This window comes from Phyllostomus discolor, chromosome 3 (genome assembly GCF_004126475.2).
Source record: "Phyllostomus discolor isolate MPI-MPIP mPhyDis1 chromosome 3, mPhyDis1.pri.v3, whole genome shotgun sequence".
Taxonomy (NCBI): domain Eukaryota; kingdom Metazoa; phylum Chordata; class Mammalia; order Chiroptera; family Phyllostomidae; genus Phyllostomus; species Phyllostomus discolor.
In genome coordinates this window covers 132754716-132772046 of record NC_040905.2, presented here as the reverse complement: position 1 = coordinate 132772046, position 17331 = coordinate 132754716, and positions in this window count along the sequence as shown.

Genomic DNA, 17331 nt, shown 5'->3' with positions numbered 1-17331 from the left:
CTTCCTCCTCCCTACCTTCTGGTCAGTGTCAGTTTGTTCTTTACTTCCATGTCTCTGGTTCCATTTCACTCATTTGTTTGATTTACTGATTAGGTTTCACTTGCAGATGTGATCATATGATATTAGTAATTTGTGTCTTTTCTCTTGTTTTCTTTAGCCTGGCTACACAATTACCCATTTCATCAATTTTTTAAAACCAGCTTTTTGTTTTGATTTTTCTCTATTGTTTCCCTCTTTTTTCATTTTCATTAATTTTTACACTAGTATTTATTATTCCTTTCTTCTGATAACTTTGAATATAATTTGATTCTCTTCTTCTACTTTCCTAGAATGGAAGTTTAGATTATTGAGTTTAGATTTTTTAAATTACTTTATTGTTTTTCAATTACACTTGGCTGCATTTTCGTCCCACCATGTGCCCCCACCCTAGCCAATCCCACCTTTCTCCCTTGCTTCCACCCTCCCCCTTGGTTTTGTTGATGTGTCCTTTATAGTTGTTCCTGAAAACCCTTCTCCCCACTGCCTCTCTCCCCTATGGCTATTGTTGATTGTTCTTAATTTCAATGTTTCTGGTTATATTTTGTTTGCTTTTTCTTTTGTTGATTATGTTCCAGTTAAAGGTGAGATCATATGGTATTTGTGCCTCACCACCTGGCTTATTTCACTTAGCATAATGTTCTCCAGTTCCATCCATTGTGAAATGAAGGGTAAGAGCTCCTTCTTTCTCTCTGCTGCATAGAATTCCATTGTGTATATGTACAATAGTTTTTTGATCCACTCATTTACTGATGGGCACTTAGGTTGCTTCCAAGACTTGGCTATTGTAAATTGTGCTGCTATGAACATTGGGGTGCATAGGTTCTTTTGGATTGGTGTTTCAGGGCTCTTAGGGTATAATCCAGGCACTGGAATTGCTGGGTCAAAAAAGGCAGTTCTGTTTTTAGTTTCCTGAGAAAATTCCTTACTGTTTTTCACAGTGGATGAACCAGTCTGCAATTCCACCAACAGTGCACTAGGGTTCCCTTTCCTCTGCATCCTCTCCAACACCTGTTTGTTGATTTGTTTGATGGCCATTCTGATGGGTGTGAGGTGGTATCTCATTGTAGTTCTAATTTGCATCTTTCCAATGGCTAGTGATGCTGAGCATGTTTTCATATGTCTCTGGGCCTTCTGTATGTCCTCCTTGGGGAAGTGTCTGTTCAAGTTTTTTACCTATTTTTTAACTGGATTTTTTGTGTTTCCAAGTGAAGTCATGTGAGTTCTTTATAAATGTCAAACCCTTGTCCAAGGTATCATTGGCAAATATGTTTTTCCATATAGTCGATTCTCTTTTCATTTTAATGCTGTTTTCTTTAGCCATGCAGAAGCTTTTTTATTTTGATGAGGTCTCATTTGTTTATTCTTTCCTTTATATGCCTTGCTTTAGGGCACATATCAGTGAAGATGTTGCTGCATGGAATGTCTGAGATTTTCCTGCCAATCATTTCCTCTAGGACTTTTATGTTGTCATGACTAATATTTAAGTCTTTTATCCACATTGTGTTTATTTTTGTGTATGGTATAAGTTAGTGATAGAGTTTCTTTTCTTTTCTTTTCTTTTTTTTTTTTTTTTGCATGTAGCTGTCCAGATCTCCCAACACCATATGTTAAAGTGGTTATTTTTACTCCATTTTATGCTTCCCCCTTTGTCAAATAGTAATTGACCGTAGAGACCTGGGGTCTCTATTCTGTTCCATTGGTCTGTGTGTCTGTTCTTATGCCAGTACCAGGATGTTTTGATTACAGTGGACTTGTAATACAGCTTGATATCAGGTATTGTGATTCCTACTACTTAGTTCTTCTTTCTCAAAATTGCTGCAGCTATTTAAGGTCACTTATGCTTCCATATAAATTTCTGAAATGTTTGTTCTATATCTGTGAAATATGTAATTGGTACTTTAATAGGCATTGCATTGAATCTGTAAATTGCTTTGGGTAGTATGGACATTTTGATGATGTTAATTCTTCCAATTCATGATCATGGTACATGCTTCCATCAGTTTGGGTCTTCCTTAATTTCTCTCTTTAGTGTTGTGCAGTTTCTGAGTACAGACAGGTCTTTTACATCTTTGGTTAGGTTTATTCCTAGGTACTTTACTTTCACTGTTGCTATATTAAATGGGATTTTTTTCCTGATTTCTGCTTCTGATATTTCACTGTTGGTGTACAAAATTGCCTTTGATTTCTGAATATGAACTTGGTATCCTGTTGTTTTGCCAAATTCAGTTATTAGGTCAAGTAGATTTTTGGTGGAGTCTATAGGATTTTCTATGTACACTACCATGTCATCTGCAAACAATGACAGTTTTACTTCCTCATTTCCAATTTGGATGCCTTTTATTAATTTTTCTTGTCTAATTGCTGTGACTAGGACTTCCAATACTATGTTGAATAGGAGTGGTAAAAGCGGGCATCCTTGTCTTGTTCCTGATCTTAGTGGGAAAGCTCTAAGTTTTACCCATTGAGTATGATGTTGGCTGTAGGTCTCTCATATATGGCCTTTATTACATTGAGGAATGCTCCCTCTATTCCCACTTTGCTGAGTGTTTTTTATCATAAATGGGTGCTGTACCTTATCAAATGCTTTTTCCACATCTATTGAGATGATCATGTGATTTTTGTCTTTTCTTTTGTTTATGTGGTGTATTATGTTTATTGATTTGCAAATATTGTACTATCCTTGCATCCCTGGTATGAATATGACTTGGTCATGGTGTATGATCTTTGTAATGTATTGCTGGATGAGGTTTGTCAATATTTTGTTGAGTATTTTAGTGTCTATGTTCATCAGCAATATTGGCCTGAAGTTTTCTTTTTTTGTTGTGTCTTTATTTGGTTTTGGCATTAGGATAATGTTGACCTCATAAAAAGAGTTTGGGAGTCTTCTATCTTCTTGATTTTTTGTTTGGTTTTTAAATTATTTTATTGTTGTTCAATTACAATTGTCCACATTTACCCCCCACCACTCCCCACCATCCAAGCCATCCCCACCTCCTTCCCCTGCTTCCATCCCTCCCCTATGGTTTTGTCCATCTGTCCTTTATAGTTGTTCCTGAAAACCCTCCCCACCTCCCCTCCATTATCCTCTCCTGCCTTCCCTCCGATTATTGTCACATTGTTTTTACTTTCAATGTCTCTGGTTGATTTTTTGGAATAGTCTGTGAAGGAGAGGGATTAGAACATTCTTAAATGCTTTTTGAAATTCTCCTTTGAAGCTGTCTGGTCCAGGGCTTTTGTGTGTCAGAAGGTTTTTGATTACTGCTTCAATTTCATCAGCTGTTATTGATCTTCAGACTTTCAGCTTCTTCTACATTAAGTTTTGGACGATTATATTTTTCTGGAAATCTGTCCATTTCACCTAGGTTTTCAAATTTCTTGGTATACAGTTCTTCATGGTAAGTTCTTACAATCCTTTGTATTCCTGTGGTGTCAGTTGTAATCTCTCCTCTTTCATTTCTGATTGTGATTATTTGGGTCTTCTCTCTTTTTCTCTTGATGAGCCTGCTTAAAGGCTTGTTGATTTTGTTTATCTTTTCAAAGAACCAGCTCCTGGATTTATTGATCCTTAGAATTGTACTTTTAGTCTCTATGTCATTTAATTCTGCTCTGATCTTGGTTATTTCCTTCCTTCTACTTCCTGTGGGCTGTCTTTGTTGTTGTTCCTTAAGTTCTTGTAGGAGTAGGGATAGGTTGTTTATTTGAAATGTTTCTATCATTTTAGGTAGGCTTGTATTGCTATGAACTTCCTTCTCAGGACTGCCTTCACTGTGTCCTGTAAGTTTTAGGTTGTGAGTTCATTTACATTTTTTCCAGAATTTTAAAAAATTTCTTCCTTAATCCCAAACTTGACCCATTCATTGTTTAATACCATGCTATTCAATCTCCATAAGTCTGGTTGTTTTTTAGTTTTTTCCTTGAGGTTGGTTTCTAGTTTCAGTCCCTTGTGGTCAGAGAAAATGCTTGATATACTTTGAATTTTCTTGAATTTGTTAAGGCTTGATTTGGGTCCTATCAGGTGGTCTATCTTTGAAAATATACCATGTGCATTTGAAAAGAATATGTATTTTGCTTCTTTGGGATGATGGGTTTTATATATATCAGTTAAGTCCTTTTCATCTAGGGCATTGTTCAATGCCACAATATATTTGTTGATATTTTGTTTGGAAAATCTGTCCATTTTTGACAGTAGAGTGTCAAAATCCTCTAGTGTAATTTTGTTGCTGTCAATATCTTTTTTGAAGTCCTCTAAGATTTTCCTTATATATTTGGGTGTTCTTCTGTTGGGAGCACTTATATTAGCAATGTTTATATCTTCTTGATGGATAGGACACATGAGTATTCACTTGAGTATTATGAAGTGGCCTTCTGGGTCTCTCTTTATGGACCTTTTTATGAAATCTATTTTCTTTGACATGAGTCCATTATCAAACAAAATAATTTTTTTCCTGTCCATTTGCTTGGAATATTTGTTTCCAGCCCTTCACTTTTAGTCTGTGTAGGTCTTTTGTTCTGAGGTGCATCTCTTGTAGGTAGCATATGTTTGGATCATGGTTTCTTATCCATTCATTTATACTATGTCTTTTGATTAGGGCATTTAATCCATTTACATTTAAGGTTATTATGGATAAATACTTATTTCTTACCATTTTTTCATATCTGTGTTCCTTTCTCTCACACTCTTTATCCTTTCTTTAAAGTAAAACCTTTAGCATCTCTTGAAGAGCTGATTTGGAGGAGGTGTGTTCTTTGAGGCTTCTTTTGTCTGGGACACTCTTTATTTGGCCTTCCATTTCAATTGAGAGCTTGCTAGATTGAGTAGTCTTGGTTGCAGGCCTTTGTTTTCATTACTTGTAATATTCCCTGTCATTCCCTTCTGGCTTGGAGTGTTTCCATTGAGAGCTCAGCTGCTAGTCTTATCGGGGTGCCCTTGTATGTTACTTCCTGTTTTTCTCTTGCTGCCTTTAAGATTCTCTCTTTGTCTTGGAATTTTGCCATTTTAATTATGATGTGTCTTAAAGTGGGCCTCTTTGGGTTCTTCTTGATGGGGACTGTTTGTGCTTCCTGGATTTGTGTGACTTCTTCTCTCAAGAAATCAGGAAAATTTTCAATCATTTCTTTTTCAAACAGGTTTTCTATCCCTTACCCTTCTTCTCTTTCTGGTATCCCTATTATACTGATATTATTACATTTCATGTTGTCTTGCAGTTCCCTTGACTCTTCTTTATTCTTTCTGAGTCCATTTTCCTTTTCTTGCTCTTTCTGGACGTTTTTTCTACCTTGTCCTCCAGCTCACTGATCCAATCCTCTGCTTCATGTAGGCTACCTTTTATTCCTTCTACTGTGTTCTTCAATTCAGAAATTGTATTCTTCATTTTCTCTTGGCCCTTGTTGATAGTTTGTCTTTCTTTTTTCATGCTGATATAGTTTGTAGTGAGTTCATTGTAGTTTCTCTGTAGGTTTTGGTAATTCTCTATGAGTTCATAGAGCTTCCTTATAATCATTGCTTTGAACTCAACGTCTGATAGTTGACTTGCCTCTATTTCATTTAGCATTCTTTCTGAGGCTTCCGCCTTTCCCTTCATTTGGGGTTTGTTTCTTTGTCTTCCCATTGTTTGTGAGACTCTTCTTGTTAGCCTCTGCTGCTTAAATTGATGTGTTCTGACTCCCTGGGTTTATGGTGTGAACTTCTACAGTAGAAGACCTGTAATATTCAGTGGTGCAGTCTCCTCGATATCCTGAACTTGCTTTGCTGCTCTTGGGATATCGTTTATGTTGACTCTCTGGATGTAATTGGGTTTTGATCATTGTTTGGTGTTCCTTTGGTGGGTCCTTCTTTCCAGCTGGTTAACTGAGGGTCACTCTCCCCACCATGTCTTGTATGCTGTGTGCTGTTGTGGACAGGTTGTGTTGAAGTTGGTTCTTCTGTCTGTCCAAGGTTTTGAGGTTTGTCTTTCTCTATTGTTCAGTTTTTTATTCTAGGTAATTTCTTCACTATTTAGTTGTAATTCTAAGTTGGTACTGGGTGGAGCTTAGTGTGGCTTCCACTGCCTCCTTCACATTCTTCTGTTGTTATCTGTTGGTGGTTATTTGTTAGTGGGTTCTCTCTTCCAGCAGGTGTACTGGTGTTCACAGCTCCCACCATCCAATATTTTTTCCTTGTCCTCTACAATTTTGGCCTCCAACCTTCATATATGCTGGGATACCATTGGCTATTCACTGTGTTCCTGAGAAGACTTGCTAGGTGTTCCACCTGTGCACAGGGGGAAATGGACTCCAGTCCCATCTATCTTGTTGCCTTTTTTGGAAGAGCGGTGTTCTCTTTTAATCTTAAATTTTCTGCTGTTTGAATGTGATATGCCTAGCTGTAGATTTTGTAGTATTTAACCTACTTGGTATTCTCTAGCTCCCTGAATCTGTGGTACAGTGCCTACCATTAAGTTTGGAATATTCTCAAGTTATTATTACTTTGAATATTTCTTTTGTTTCTTTTACTTTCTTCCTCTTCTGATATTCCTATTATGCATATGTTAGTTTTTATAATTGTTCCACAGTTTTTGAATATTTTGTTCTATTTATTTCATTCTTTTTTTCTCATTGATTTTCAGTTTGGGATACTTTTATTTACATTTTGACACTAAGTAATATTTTTCCTGAGCCATGTCCAGTCTAATGAGTCCATCAAATATGCTCTTTATTTTTACTAGTGTTTTTAATTTCTAGAATTTTAGTTTGATTATTTTCTTAATTTGTTTATATCTCTGCTTATATTACACTGCTGTTCTTGCATGTTATCAACTTTTCCATTAAATTCCTTAACCAATTAATCACATGTACTAAAATTCCTGATGTATAATTCCAAAATCTCTGCCACATTTAGTCTGGTCATTATGCTTCTTTCTTTTCATACTGTATTGTTTTATGTGTTTTTTAATGTTTTATTGAAAGCTGAACATTATGTTTCAGGTAAAAGAAACTGAGATAAGTATTTGGTATGAGACCTTAGGTTTATCTGTGTAAAAATGGCGCTGTATTTACTGTTTGCACCAGCCATGGGTGTCAGAGGCTCAAATTTCTACTAGTTTACTTTTGTCTCTTCCATTGTTTTTTGGTTTCCCTAGATATTTACTTCTTAAGTAGGTCTAAGTCTTGCAGTTCTTTTGACTGTAATCCCATGTTACTATGCAGGGACCTTATTGATTAGTGATAAGGTGTAGGGGTAGGGGGTAGGGGAAGTATTCTGTAGTCCATTGATAGATAGTTGTTTAGTGAGTCCATGTCCCCAGGCTGTGACCTTCACTAGAGCTTCTCAACTTCACTTTCTTATGTGAGACAAGAAGCCTAAAAAATAAACTGGAGTTGGATATTTTCCTCACTTCAAGAATGTGAAGCTCTGAAAAAAACTCAAGCTGGTTAGGTTCTGGTAAATAGTTTCTTTTTTTTTTCCTGTAAATATATTGTTTTAATTTAGTAATGTGCTTTTATTTTTTGTTATTGTTGTTGTTCAGTTACAGTTGTGATAAATAGTTTCTTTTGAGGGAAATCTTTTGTTAGGGGAAGAAAAGAATGCCCTGGGTTGCAATTACCCTTTTACTTCTGGGAATATGAGGGTATTTTTCTCTGATGTTCATCCTGCAAAACTGGTAACACTCCTAGAGATAGAATTCATGAAAGTGGGGCTCTTCCTACATCTGGATCTCCAGGAGTTTTTTTATCTCTCAAGCTAGTACATGCTCAGTCTCTACTAATTAGTCATTTACCCCTAGTTGTCCTATCAGTTCCTGACTACAGCAGTGGCACCAGCTCAAGGTAAGCTGTGATTCCATGTACCTGCCTCACTCTCCAGTTTTCAGGCCAGTCATTTTCTTTGTGATCACTGATCTTTTTTCCTGAATTCATTGTTTCACCTTTTCTAGGTGTCGTATAGTTGTAGTCATACAATAAGTTATCTTTTCAGATTTTCCACTTTCACCTAGCATTTTGCATTTAAGTTTCCTCCATGTCTTTATGGGACTTAATACTGGGTTAACCAAAAAGTCAATTTAGTTTTTTTTCTGTAAAATAAAAGGCACATTTTCATTTTCACCAATAACTTTATTGATTTGGATATTTTGAATATGTTGGTTATCTCCTGCATGGTATAATGTTGATTTTTTTTTTCAGTTAATGTATTGATCTGATGGCTATCAACTTCAACTAGTCTACCTGACCATAGAGGACTGCCCAGTGAGAAATCTCCAGCACAAAACTTCACAAACCACTTTTGACATGTTCAATCAGTCACAGCACCTTATCCATATAATGCACAATTTTTTGGTGTGTTTCAGTTGCATTTTTAATTTTCTTGAAATAATAATGCATAATATGCAAAAATGTTGCATATTTTCTTCCATCTTCAATATTGAAAGAGTTACACAAAAGTTCACCAATTTTGATGTTTTTAAATGCACACTGATATGACAGCTGTCACAATAAAATCTAACAAAATTTTTTCAAATGAAGTTAAAGACAACTAAGTGCTACTAGAGCTATCTTACGGAAAGCAACAAATGAACTTTTTAGCCAACCCAGTAGATCACTTTTTTCCTCTTCAGAACTGTATTAATTTCCATTTTATGAAGGTGCCATAGTTTGTTTATCCATTTACCTATTAAAGGACTTCTTGGTGGCTCCCAGTTTTTGGCAATTATAAACAGAGCTGCTATAAACATTGGTGTGCAGGATTTAGTGTAAATATAAGTTTTACATTTGACTAAGTACCTAGGGAAGTAATTGCTACTCATATGGAAGAGTATGTCTAATTTTGTAATAAACTGCTAAACTGACTTCAAAAGTAGCTGCAACATTTTGTATTTCCACCAATAATGAATGAGAGTTTCTGTTTCTTCACATCCTTGCCATCATTTGATATTGCCTTTGCCTTCATAATATTGTTTCCTTCATTTTCCACAATCTTTTTGCTAAGTTTAGAATCCTAGGTTAAGAATTTTTTTTTTCAGTTCTTAAAGATTCTCCATTATTTTCTGGCTTGCATAGATTTTGACAAAAAGTTTTTCTTAGCTCTGATTTGCATGCAATTTTTCTTTTACTCTTGGGATTTTCCTTTTACAATCATTTTTCAGAAATAGGATTATAAGTGTGAAGATATGTTTTGAAGTTACAGCTGACAGGTCATTGGTGATGGATTGGATGTGGAGAGTCAAGGAAAAAGCATCAAAGATGTTGCCAAGGGCTTGAGTTTGAACAACTGGAAGGATAAAATGTAATTTGTTGAAAAGGGGAAGATAGCTAGTGCAGGATATGAGAAATCAGAGTTTGATTGATTCAGAGATAAATAAAACGTGCCCCTTTGGCTATTTCAGAAGCAGAGACATAGACAAGGCACAGTTCAAGTACTTTATTTGAGAAGTGGTCCTAGTTAGCACCAGAAAGTGAGAGGGACATGAGACAGGGAAGGGGAGCAAGACAAACAGAGGGTATATTGTCAAGAAATTTAGTGCTTTAGGCAACTGACACTTAATCCCACTGGAAAATTCTGGGAGCCAATGTAGAGATTGCTCCTCAGAAGTAGCCAATCCAAAGAAGACAGACAGTGAAGTATTGATCTCCTAGGCCCCACCATTCATTGGTTAAGGGCTGGCCCTGAGAGGCAGTAGTCCTTAGAAACTTCTGGCCTGCCTCATACAGACAGAGCAAAGCTGTGGGGGAAGAGGCCTCTGGTGGACATTCATGTGCTGGCAGGGGATATGAGCTGCAGAGGTCCAATGTTGCAGGGGCAAGGGCTTCACGGTAAACCAAAGGACAGGCACCTATCAACCACTCATGAGTCAGAATTTTCCAAATTTTGGAATGAAAGAGATCACCTGTGATACCTTTTGATGGCTTGGCTATTTGCCTGGAAACTTGTATACAATTTCATTTAACCCTTGGTAGGTACAGTGGCTCTTTGCAGAGATTTCAACAGCAACCCAGGATGACAAGGCTCTTAGACTCCAGCCTCACTGCTATCTGACACAGAGGTCTGCGTGCAGTATGACATTTCATCCTCACCATGCATCTGGGAGTTGGTGGCATTCCTATCTACATATCATAATTCTTTTTCTGAGGCTCAGAGATGTACAGTGACTTAGGTAAGACCACACAGTGAAGAGGCTGGAGCCAGTACTGACATTGACCTGCCTTTCCCCTGTCTGTGTCACTACACCTCAGTAACCCAACCCACAGCTTACACTGTCCAGAAATGAGTGTTAGACACAGAAGTGGCTTCTATTCATCACCACATCTTATGAATTAAAAACAATATTTATGAGGTCATTTCCATGGGCTTCAGAGTTGCCTTTGTAAATATTTGGTCTTTAGGGCTCTTCTCAGCCAATCTCCTCAAGGTGCTGATGTTAAACACACTCCTTCAGGAAAAATGAAATTGGTCTCAGGAAGCCCCTGGGGTCCTGCTCTCAGAGAGTATCTGTTCAGGCTAATGTTTGACAACACAAAGCCCATTTTTCCTATGACTTTTTCTCATTTAAAACAAGAAAGATTGCCTTCTGTTTGCCAACACACGTAGTCACCAGTCATTAATACGCAGGCATTTAAAAACATTTGTGATCATAAAGGTCTGTGTTTTCTCATTTCTTTACAGAGTCAGGGAGGTTGAGAGCAAGAGTGAGGGAGCAAGAAAGGAAGAGAGATACAGAGATAGAGGAAGGGCTAGAGACAGAAACACAGAGAAAGGAAGGGGAAGGAGAGATAAAGAAAGAGAGGAGATGGGGACACAACAGAGACACACAAAGATGAGGGGGGAGGGAAAAAGAGGAGGGAGTGCTGAGGAGTTTCTGAGATTAGAGAAAGCAACCCTAGTATCCACTAATGGGGGCTTTGCTAAAGTATGTTCTATCTATGCCTGGAATGCTGAAGTTATTTAATACAATGCTGCAGGTCCATGTTTTAATGTCCACAATCTATCCTTGAGTGTCAAAGCAGGTCTCTAAATAGCCTAAGAAACTATATGTCAGTGTCCAACTGTGCACACAGAAACTGCCAGAAGAGGTTGTCATCAGAAGCTTAGTTATAATTTCTTCTGCATTTCAGGAGGATTTACCTTCATTCTGTGGTGATACTCCATGTGTTTATTTCCTATGGCTGCAATACCCAAGCACTACAGACAACAGACACTTTTTATCTCTCAGTTCTGAAAAACAGATGTTCAAAATCAATGTGTTAGCAGCTTGCATCCCCTCTGGAGGCCATGGGAGGACCCATCCTTGCCTCCCCCAGCTCAATGTCCACCTGCAATACTGGGGCTCTGTGGCTAACAGTTGCAGCACTCCAATCTCTGACATCATCATCACTTGTCCTCTCCCCTCTGCATCTGCAGCTGTGCCCCTCTTCTTATAGAAACACCCATAATGTTCAGTTAGGGCCATCCCACTCCACTAGAACCTCATCTTAACTAATTGCACCTCTAATGACTCTATCTCTAAATAAGGTCACATTCTGAGATCCTACAGATCAGGACTTAAACATAACTTTGGATGATGTGGCAGAGCACAGTGATCAGAAATGGCCATCAGTAGATTGTGGGTAGAGCCTGACTCATGAAACAAAGTTGCCCATCATTTGGACATGGACCTTCTGTATTTCAGGAAAGTCACAGCTTCCCCCAGTGCTGTGGGTAGCTCCTTAGACAGAGTGTCCCAATGGCAGAGCTGCCCCACAAGGAAGGTTGGACCTGGAGCCTGGAAAAAGAAGTTATCTGTGCCCTAGGATGGAGGCTGGATCCCTGTCAAGACGCCTAAGAATGCCAGGGAAGGATCTGAAGGTGAGAGCAGCTTCTCCTCATCATTAACCTTGAGCCTCTGAGAGTTTTCTTAACAGATACACTTTGGTACACTGGGAGGGTTCTAGATGCATGCTAGAGTGAAAGATGCAGAGAGGGTTGGGACATCTATGATGAAATGATGTGACAGGGACGATACACTACAAATAGCAAACCAGAATATTTTATCATGAAATGCTTGTTTATTCTAAGGGTGGATCTAGAGGATGACATCACAGAAACTTCCCATGGTGGGGATGCAGAGGACTCTTCTGGTGGAAGGGCATCAGAGCCCAAGGGCCTGTGAGAAGGAGAGAGACTGGGAAGTGAATGGTAAGGACGAGGGTGTCTGGAGAGCATGAGGGCCAGGGTGGGAGTAGGAGGGAGTGGAATCCTAAGTATGGAGAACTTTCGTCTTCAAAATCTCCTTCTTAATGACATTGAGTTCATAGAAGTGATTATTTATAACTCATGTGTGAGGCATAAGGCAGACCAAGAAATGAGCACTATACTTCCCTCAAGGCCTCCCAGCCCTACCTCCTGTTCTCCTGCCCAGACATGACCAGCCCCCAAGGCTTATGTGACCCTCCTCTTGTTTGTTCAGACATAATCATGCTGCCTGTGTATGCTACCCCTACCTGACATAGTGTGTCATCTCACACTCCATTAGACTTAATGTAAATACAACCACATGATCTATATTCTTTTGTGACTTGCCTCTTTTCATGGCTAAGTATGTAGCTGTGGTTAATTCTTCCACTAGGCTTTGTTGTTTTCATTGTACAAATATGCACCATTTGGCTACTCTCTTGCCAGGGGATTACTTTGCTTCTACTAAAAATTTCCTGGGGATACTCCCATGCCTGTGTCCATGTGCCTGTGAGCAGACACTTGCCCAGGAATGGATTTGCAGGGGCATAGGATGTGCACCTGTCAGCCTGGCCAGCTGATGTCAAACTGGTTTTCTAAGCACCAGGAAGCCCTACATGCCTGATGATAGGAAGGAGTCCGTGTTCCATGCCCTTGACCACCCTGACACTGTCAGACTCTTGGTTTTGTTTCTCATACTTTTCAGAATTGTTAGAGTGTTGTTTGTAAAAGTTAAAAAAATAAGCAGAAAAAAGACAATAAAGCAATTTATAACTCAAGACAAATCAAAACTAAAAAAAAAAAAGTGTGGAAGGGGGGTGAAAAACAAGAGAAATATTTGTTTCAAGGCAAGCAAGATGAAATCTCAGCCCCCTGAAGCAGTGGGTATTATAAATGGAACACCGCGGGAATGGCCCTATTGACTGATCTACTCAAGGGCTCAAAGGTGAAGAAACAATGTTATATTTTTGATGTTTGTTCTTTCCATAAAATCCATGGCCACAGCCTTTCTATGGTACTTTAACTTCATTCTCTGAGACTCCTGTGGTATCTCACTGCATAGCCACCTCCCCAGGCCTGGGCTTCCCGTTATTTGTGGTCGCTATGCTGCAAGTAGCTCAGTCATCCCCACAAGCCCATCTTGCAGTTGAGGAAGCTGAGGATTGGGGATACCAGGCTGGGACCTAAGCAGCAGCTCTAGAGGCCTCAGGACTCCTGACTCCAGGCACCTCATGCAGAGTTGGAGATTCAGTCTGGTCAGCTGGATTAGGGGTTCCATTTTTGTCCCCTGGAAAAAACTGTGTTGCTCTCAGATTTGGGGGTGCACCTAGGACAGTGACTGGTATGAAATAGGGGCTCAGTCAATATTTTATAGTCAGTTCAGCAGATTTTCCATGGTCCTTACTTGGCAACAAGGAGCTGAAGGTGTCAGTGTCTGGGTCTGTCTGTGGGGAGCCCTTTGTTCACTGTGTCCTCAGATGCCCCTTTATGAGCCTGAGGGTCATATTGAACCAGGAGGCAAAGTCCATGGGCCCCCAGACATTGGCACAGGTACTAAGATTGGGGCTTGACCCCACAATTTGGCTGAACCTTGCTGGCCTCAGTATCCATAACTGCTGGAAAGGGTTCAGTGACCCCAGTGAACAAAGGGGCCTCTGAGGCACAGAGGCCTACTCCACATATAGCCATAAAACAAGAAATCCTGTGTGAATCAAGTGGAGGCCCAAGAGTGGACACAGGAAAGGAGGACAACCCTGGACCTGGGGCAAGAAGGACTGCAGTGAGATCTGGAGGCTGGAGAGGGAGGAACAGTAGAACAGCTGGAAGGAGGGAAGATGGGGAGACCTAGGGTCATACCTGTGAAAGATAAGGGGAGGGAGCAGATGGGGGAGACCTCAGAGAATTTCACAGGTCTCTCAAAGTGTCAACCAAATGCTTATGGCACTCTGGGTCAGAGGGCTCCTTGTAGGAACCTGGTGGAACAGAGACTCTGCACCCTGCACAGGTGAGGAAAGTTCAGAAAGTTTGAGAAGAGACCCCTGACAAGAAATCCTGGTACCAGGGTTACTATTATTCCCAGAATGGAATTTGGTGATCTCTGGAGCTGCTTCTTCTGAGAGCACAAAAGGGTTGATGTTACTCAACCCCATAGCAATGCTCCAAGACTCCAGTTGCTGCTGAAATCAACCTGTGTGTGCCCCATGGACAATGGGCACCAGGCAGCCAAGTAGCATAAAGGAGAAGGGTGAGAAGAAAGTGAAGGAGAGGAGGTAGTCTGCTGGTTCCCTTCAAGTAAAGGAGCCACCTGTACTCAGAGGCAGCAAAGGGAGTGATAACGCTGATTGATGGCTGATATGCCCACAGGCTTTAGAGACTTCTAGAGACTTCTCCTACCTGTTTAGCACCATGGCCCTGTGGACCGGTGCAGACAGGATCAGAGAGCATGAGATGGCTAGCGGGGAGCCTGGTGCCTATAGAGACATGACTTCTAGTCCCTACCACGGCCCTGTGGGGGCATCTAGGAGATTTCTGGGGGCTGGCTGGCCCTTTGTCCCTAACCTGCCTCTAACCCCAGCCTCTAGCTGTTTCTCCTCAAGGGCATGAAGTAGTCATAAACTGTGGAGCCTGCCCAGGTATTTATTTTAGTTAGTAAAAATGCCTTGGACTTTGCCAAGAGCCATTTGACTTTAATTGGAAACTTTTGAGGCATTAAGAATGTGCCGAGGTTTAAGACGCCCGACCAAAGGCTCTGCAATCATCGATCATGTGAGCATTGCTTTGGACCAGGTGGAAGGAAGACAGCCTTTTAGCAAATTCACCTCCTTAATGGACTCATTTGTAACTTTCTGCAACACTGGGCAGCCTCTCTCCCCAGCACTCCATGAACACCAGCCAGTGAATTTAAAAGCACTGAACATCTGGTGACTATAAATGAGGAACCCAGAAAAAAACAAAACACAACATAAACAAAAGGCAGCTGGGGAAAGGCCAGTAGGACACCCCCATTCTGTGGTCAGAGCAGACTATTCCCCCACAGTGTACAGGAAGCTACAGGAGAGGTACCATCTGCATTTACTGGGAGAAATGTTATACCAGCAGCTTTGTTAACAGAGGATATACTGTGTGCCAGGCCTGGTCAGGAGGCCATGACCAACTGCTCAGACCTCATCTAATGGCATCTTCCCACTGGCCTTTCTCAGCCCTCCCCCTCCCTATTGCAGGACCTTTGCTCAAGCTTTTCCCTGTGGGTAGAGTACTTCCCCTCCCTTTCCTAATTTGTAGTTAGCTATGGCTGTGTAACAAATTACCCACAAATTTAACAACTTAGAAACCACAAACTCTTATTATTGCACAGTTTCCAACAGTGAAAAAAACAGGAGCAGCTTAGCTGGGTAGCTTTGATTTAGGGTCTCTTGTGAGGTTCCAAACTAATTCAGTCTCATATGAAAGGTGAACTGGGCTGGAGGATCCATGTCCGAGCTGATTCATGTGGCCATGTCCAGAGGCTCAGCTCCTCACCATATGGACATGTCCCAGGGCTACTTTAGTGTCTCAAAAGATGGTGACTGGCTCTCCCAGAGCAGGTGATTGAAGAGAGAGTTGGTGCACAAGGCCCAGTCTTTTCATGACCTGATTTTGGAAGCAATACAGTATCATCTCTGCTGCATTCTGTTATATACTTGTTTGAATGATGTCCTCAAAATTCACATGTACCCAGAATCTTGTCATGTGAACTTATTTGGAAATAAGGTCTTTTCAGATGTAATTAGTTAAGATAAAGTCATTCTGAGCATGGAGGGCCCTAAATCCAATGATGAATGTCTTTATAAGGCCATACAAAGGCAATGTGAGACAGAGACACAGAGGAAACAGAAAGGAAGGCCATGTAACAATTCAGGCAGAGATGAGAGTCATGTGTCTACACATCAAGGATTTCTGGTAGCCACCAGAAGCCAGGGATGAGCCATGGAATGAATTCTTCCATGAACACTCCAGAAGGAGCCAACCCTGCCAACAACTTTACTCCAGACTTCCAGCCTCCAGAACTGTGACAGAATAAATTTCTGTTGTTTTAAGCCCCTCTGTTTGCAGCACTTTGTTACTGTAGCCCTAGAAGACTAATACATGTTGGTCACACACAATCCTGGTCCATGTAGAAGGGACCATGAGACTGTGAGTAGTAGGAGGTGGGGACTCCAGGGCTGCTTAATATATTGCCTAAGTTACTCCATTTATTCTTCAGACCTCAGCAACTATGGCTTTTCCCAGGAAGGGTACCTTGACCCTAAGTGCCCTGGGCAGGTTCCTGGAGGATCCAACCTCCTTGGTAACACACTCCCACTTTGATTGTTTCCAAACTTTCTGTCTTACTGGATTGTAAAGTCTACAGTAAGGGACTTGATCACTCATGCTCTATCCTATACCTGGTGACAGGGCATGTCTAGCACACAGCAGGTGCTCAATGAGTGTGACTGTTAGACATGCTGTTTACCTGCTATTCCTATGACTCTTCCATCATCAGTGACCCTCCCCTAAGGCTCAAAAATGATAGAACTCACCCAGACTACTCAGTGTTTCAGTGCGGAGCTCAGATTCAAACTAGGTTTGTATGTCCCAGTTCTGGATTTTTCCCACTGTACTGACACCACCTCATCTCATTGTCAGTGGTGGGTGGGGGCTTCAGAATTGAATAGGGCACTGAGGAAAGGCACCGGTCTCAGGGCAGCTCTGGAAAGATAATCACCTATTATAGGGGTGGCCAGCTACGGGCCTTTCCCTGGAAATCACTCACTGATCACTACTGCCAGCATCTACTCACCATGAGGGTCTGCTCCCAATGACAGGCTACCCATCAGGGACTCACAACCCACCCTTTTCCTCCTCAGAACACAGATTCCTCCACAGAACACAGTGTAACACATTCACTAATGAGTTGGGAATAACGACAGGGAAACAGACACAGAGGCCAAAAAGACTTGGAGCCCACCCAGGCTTCAGGAACAGCAGGTGGCTATGTCTCATGACCCATTCTCCCTCCCATTCTTACTCACCAAGAATTATGTATCTGGAGGAAGGCACAGACATTCCTAACCTCCCTGTAGCTAGGCCCG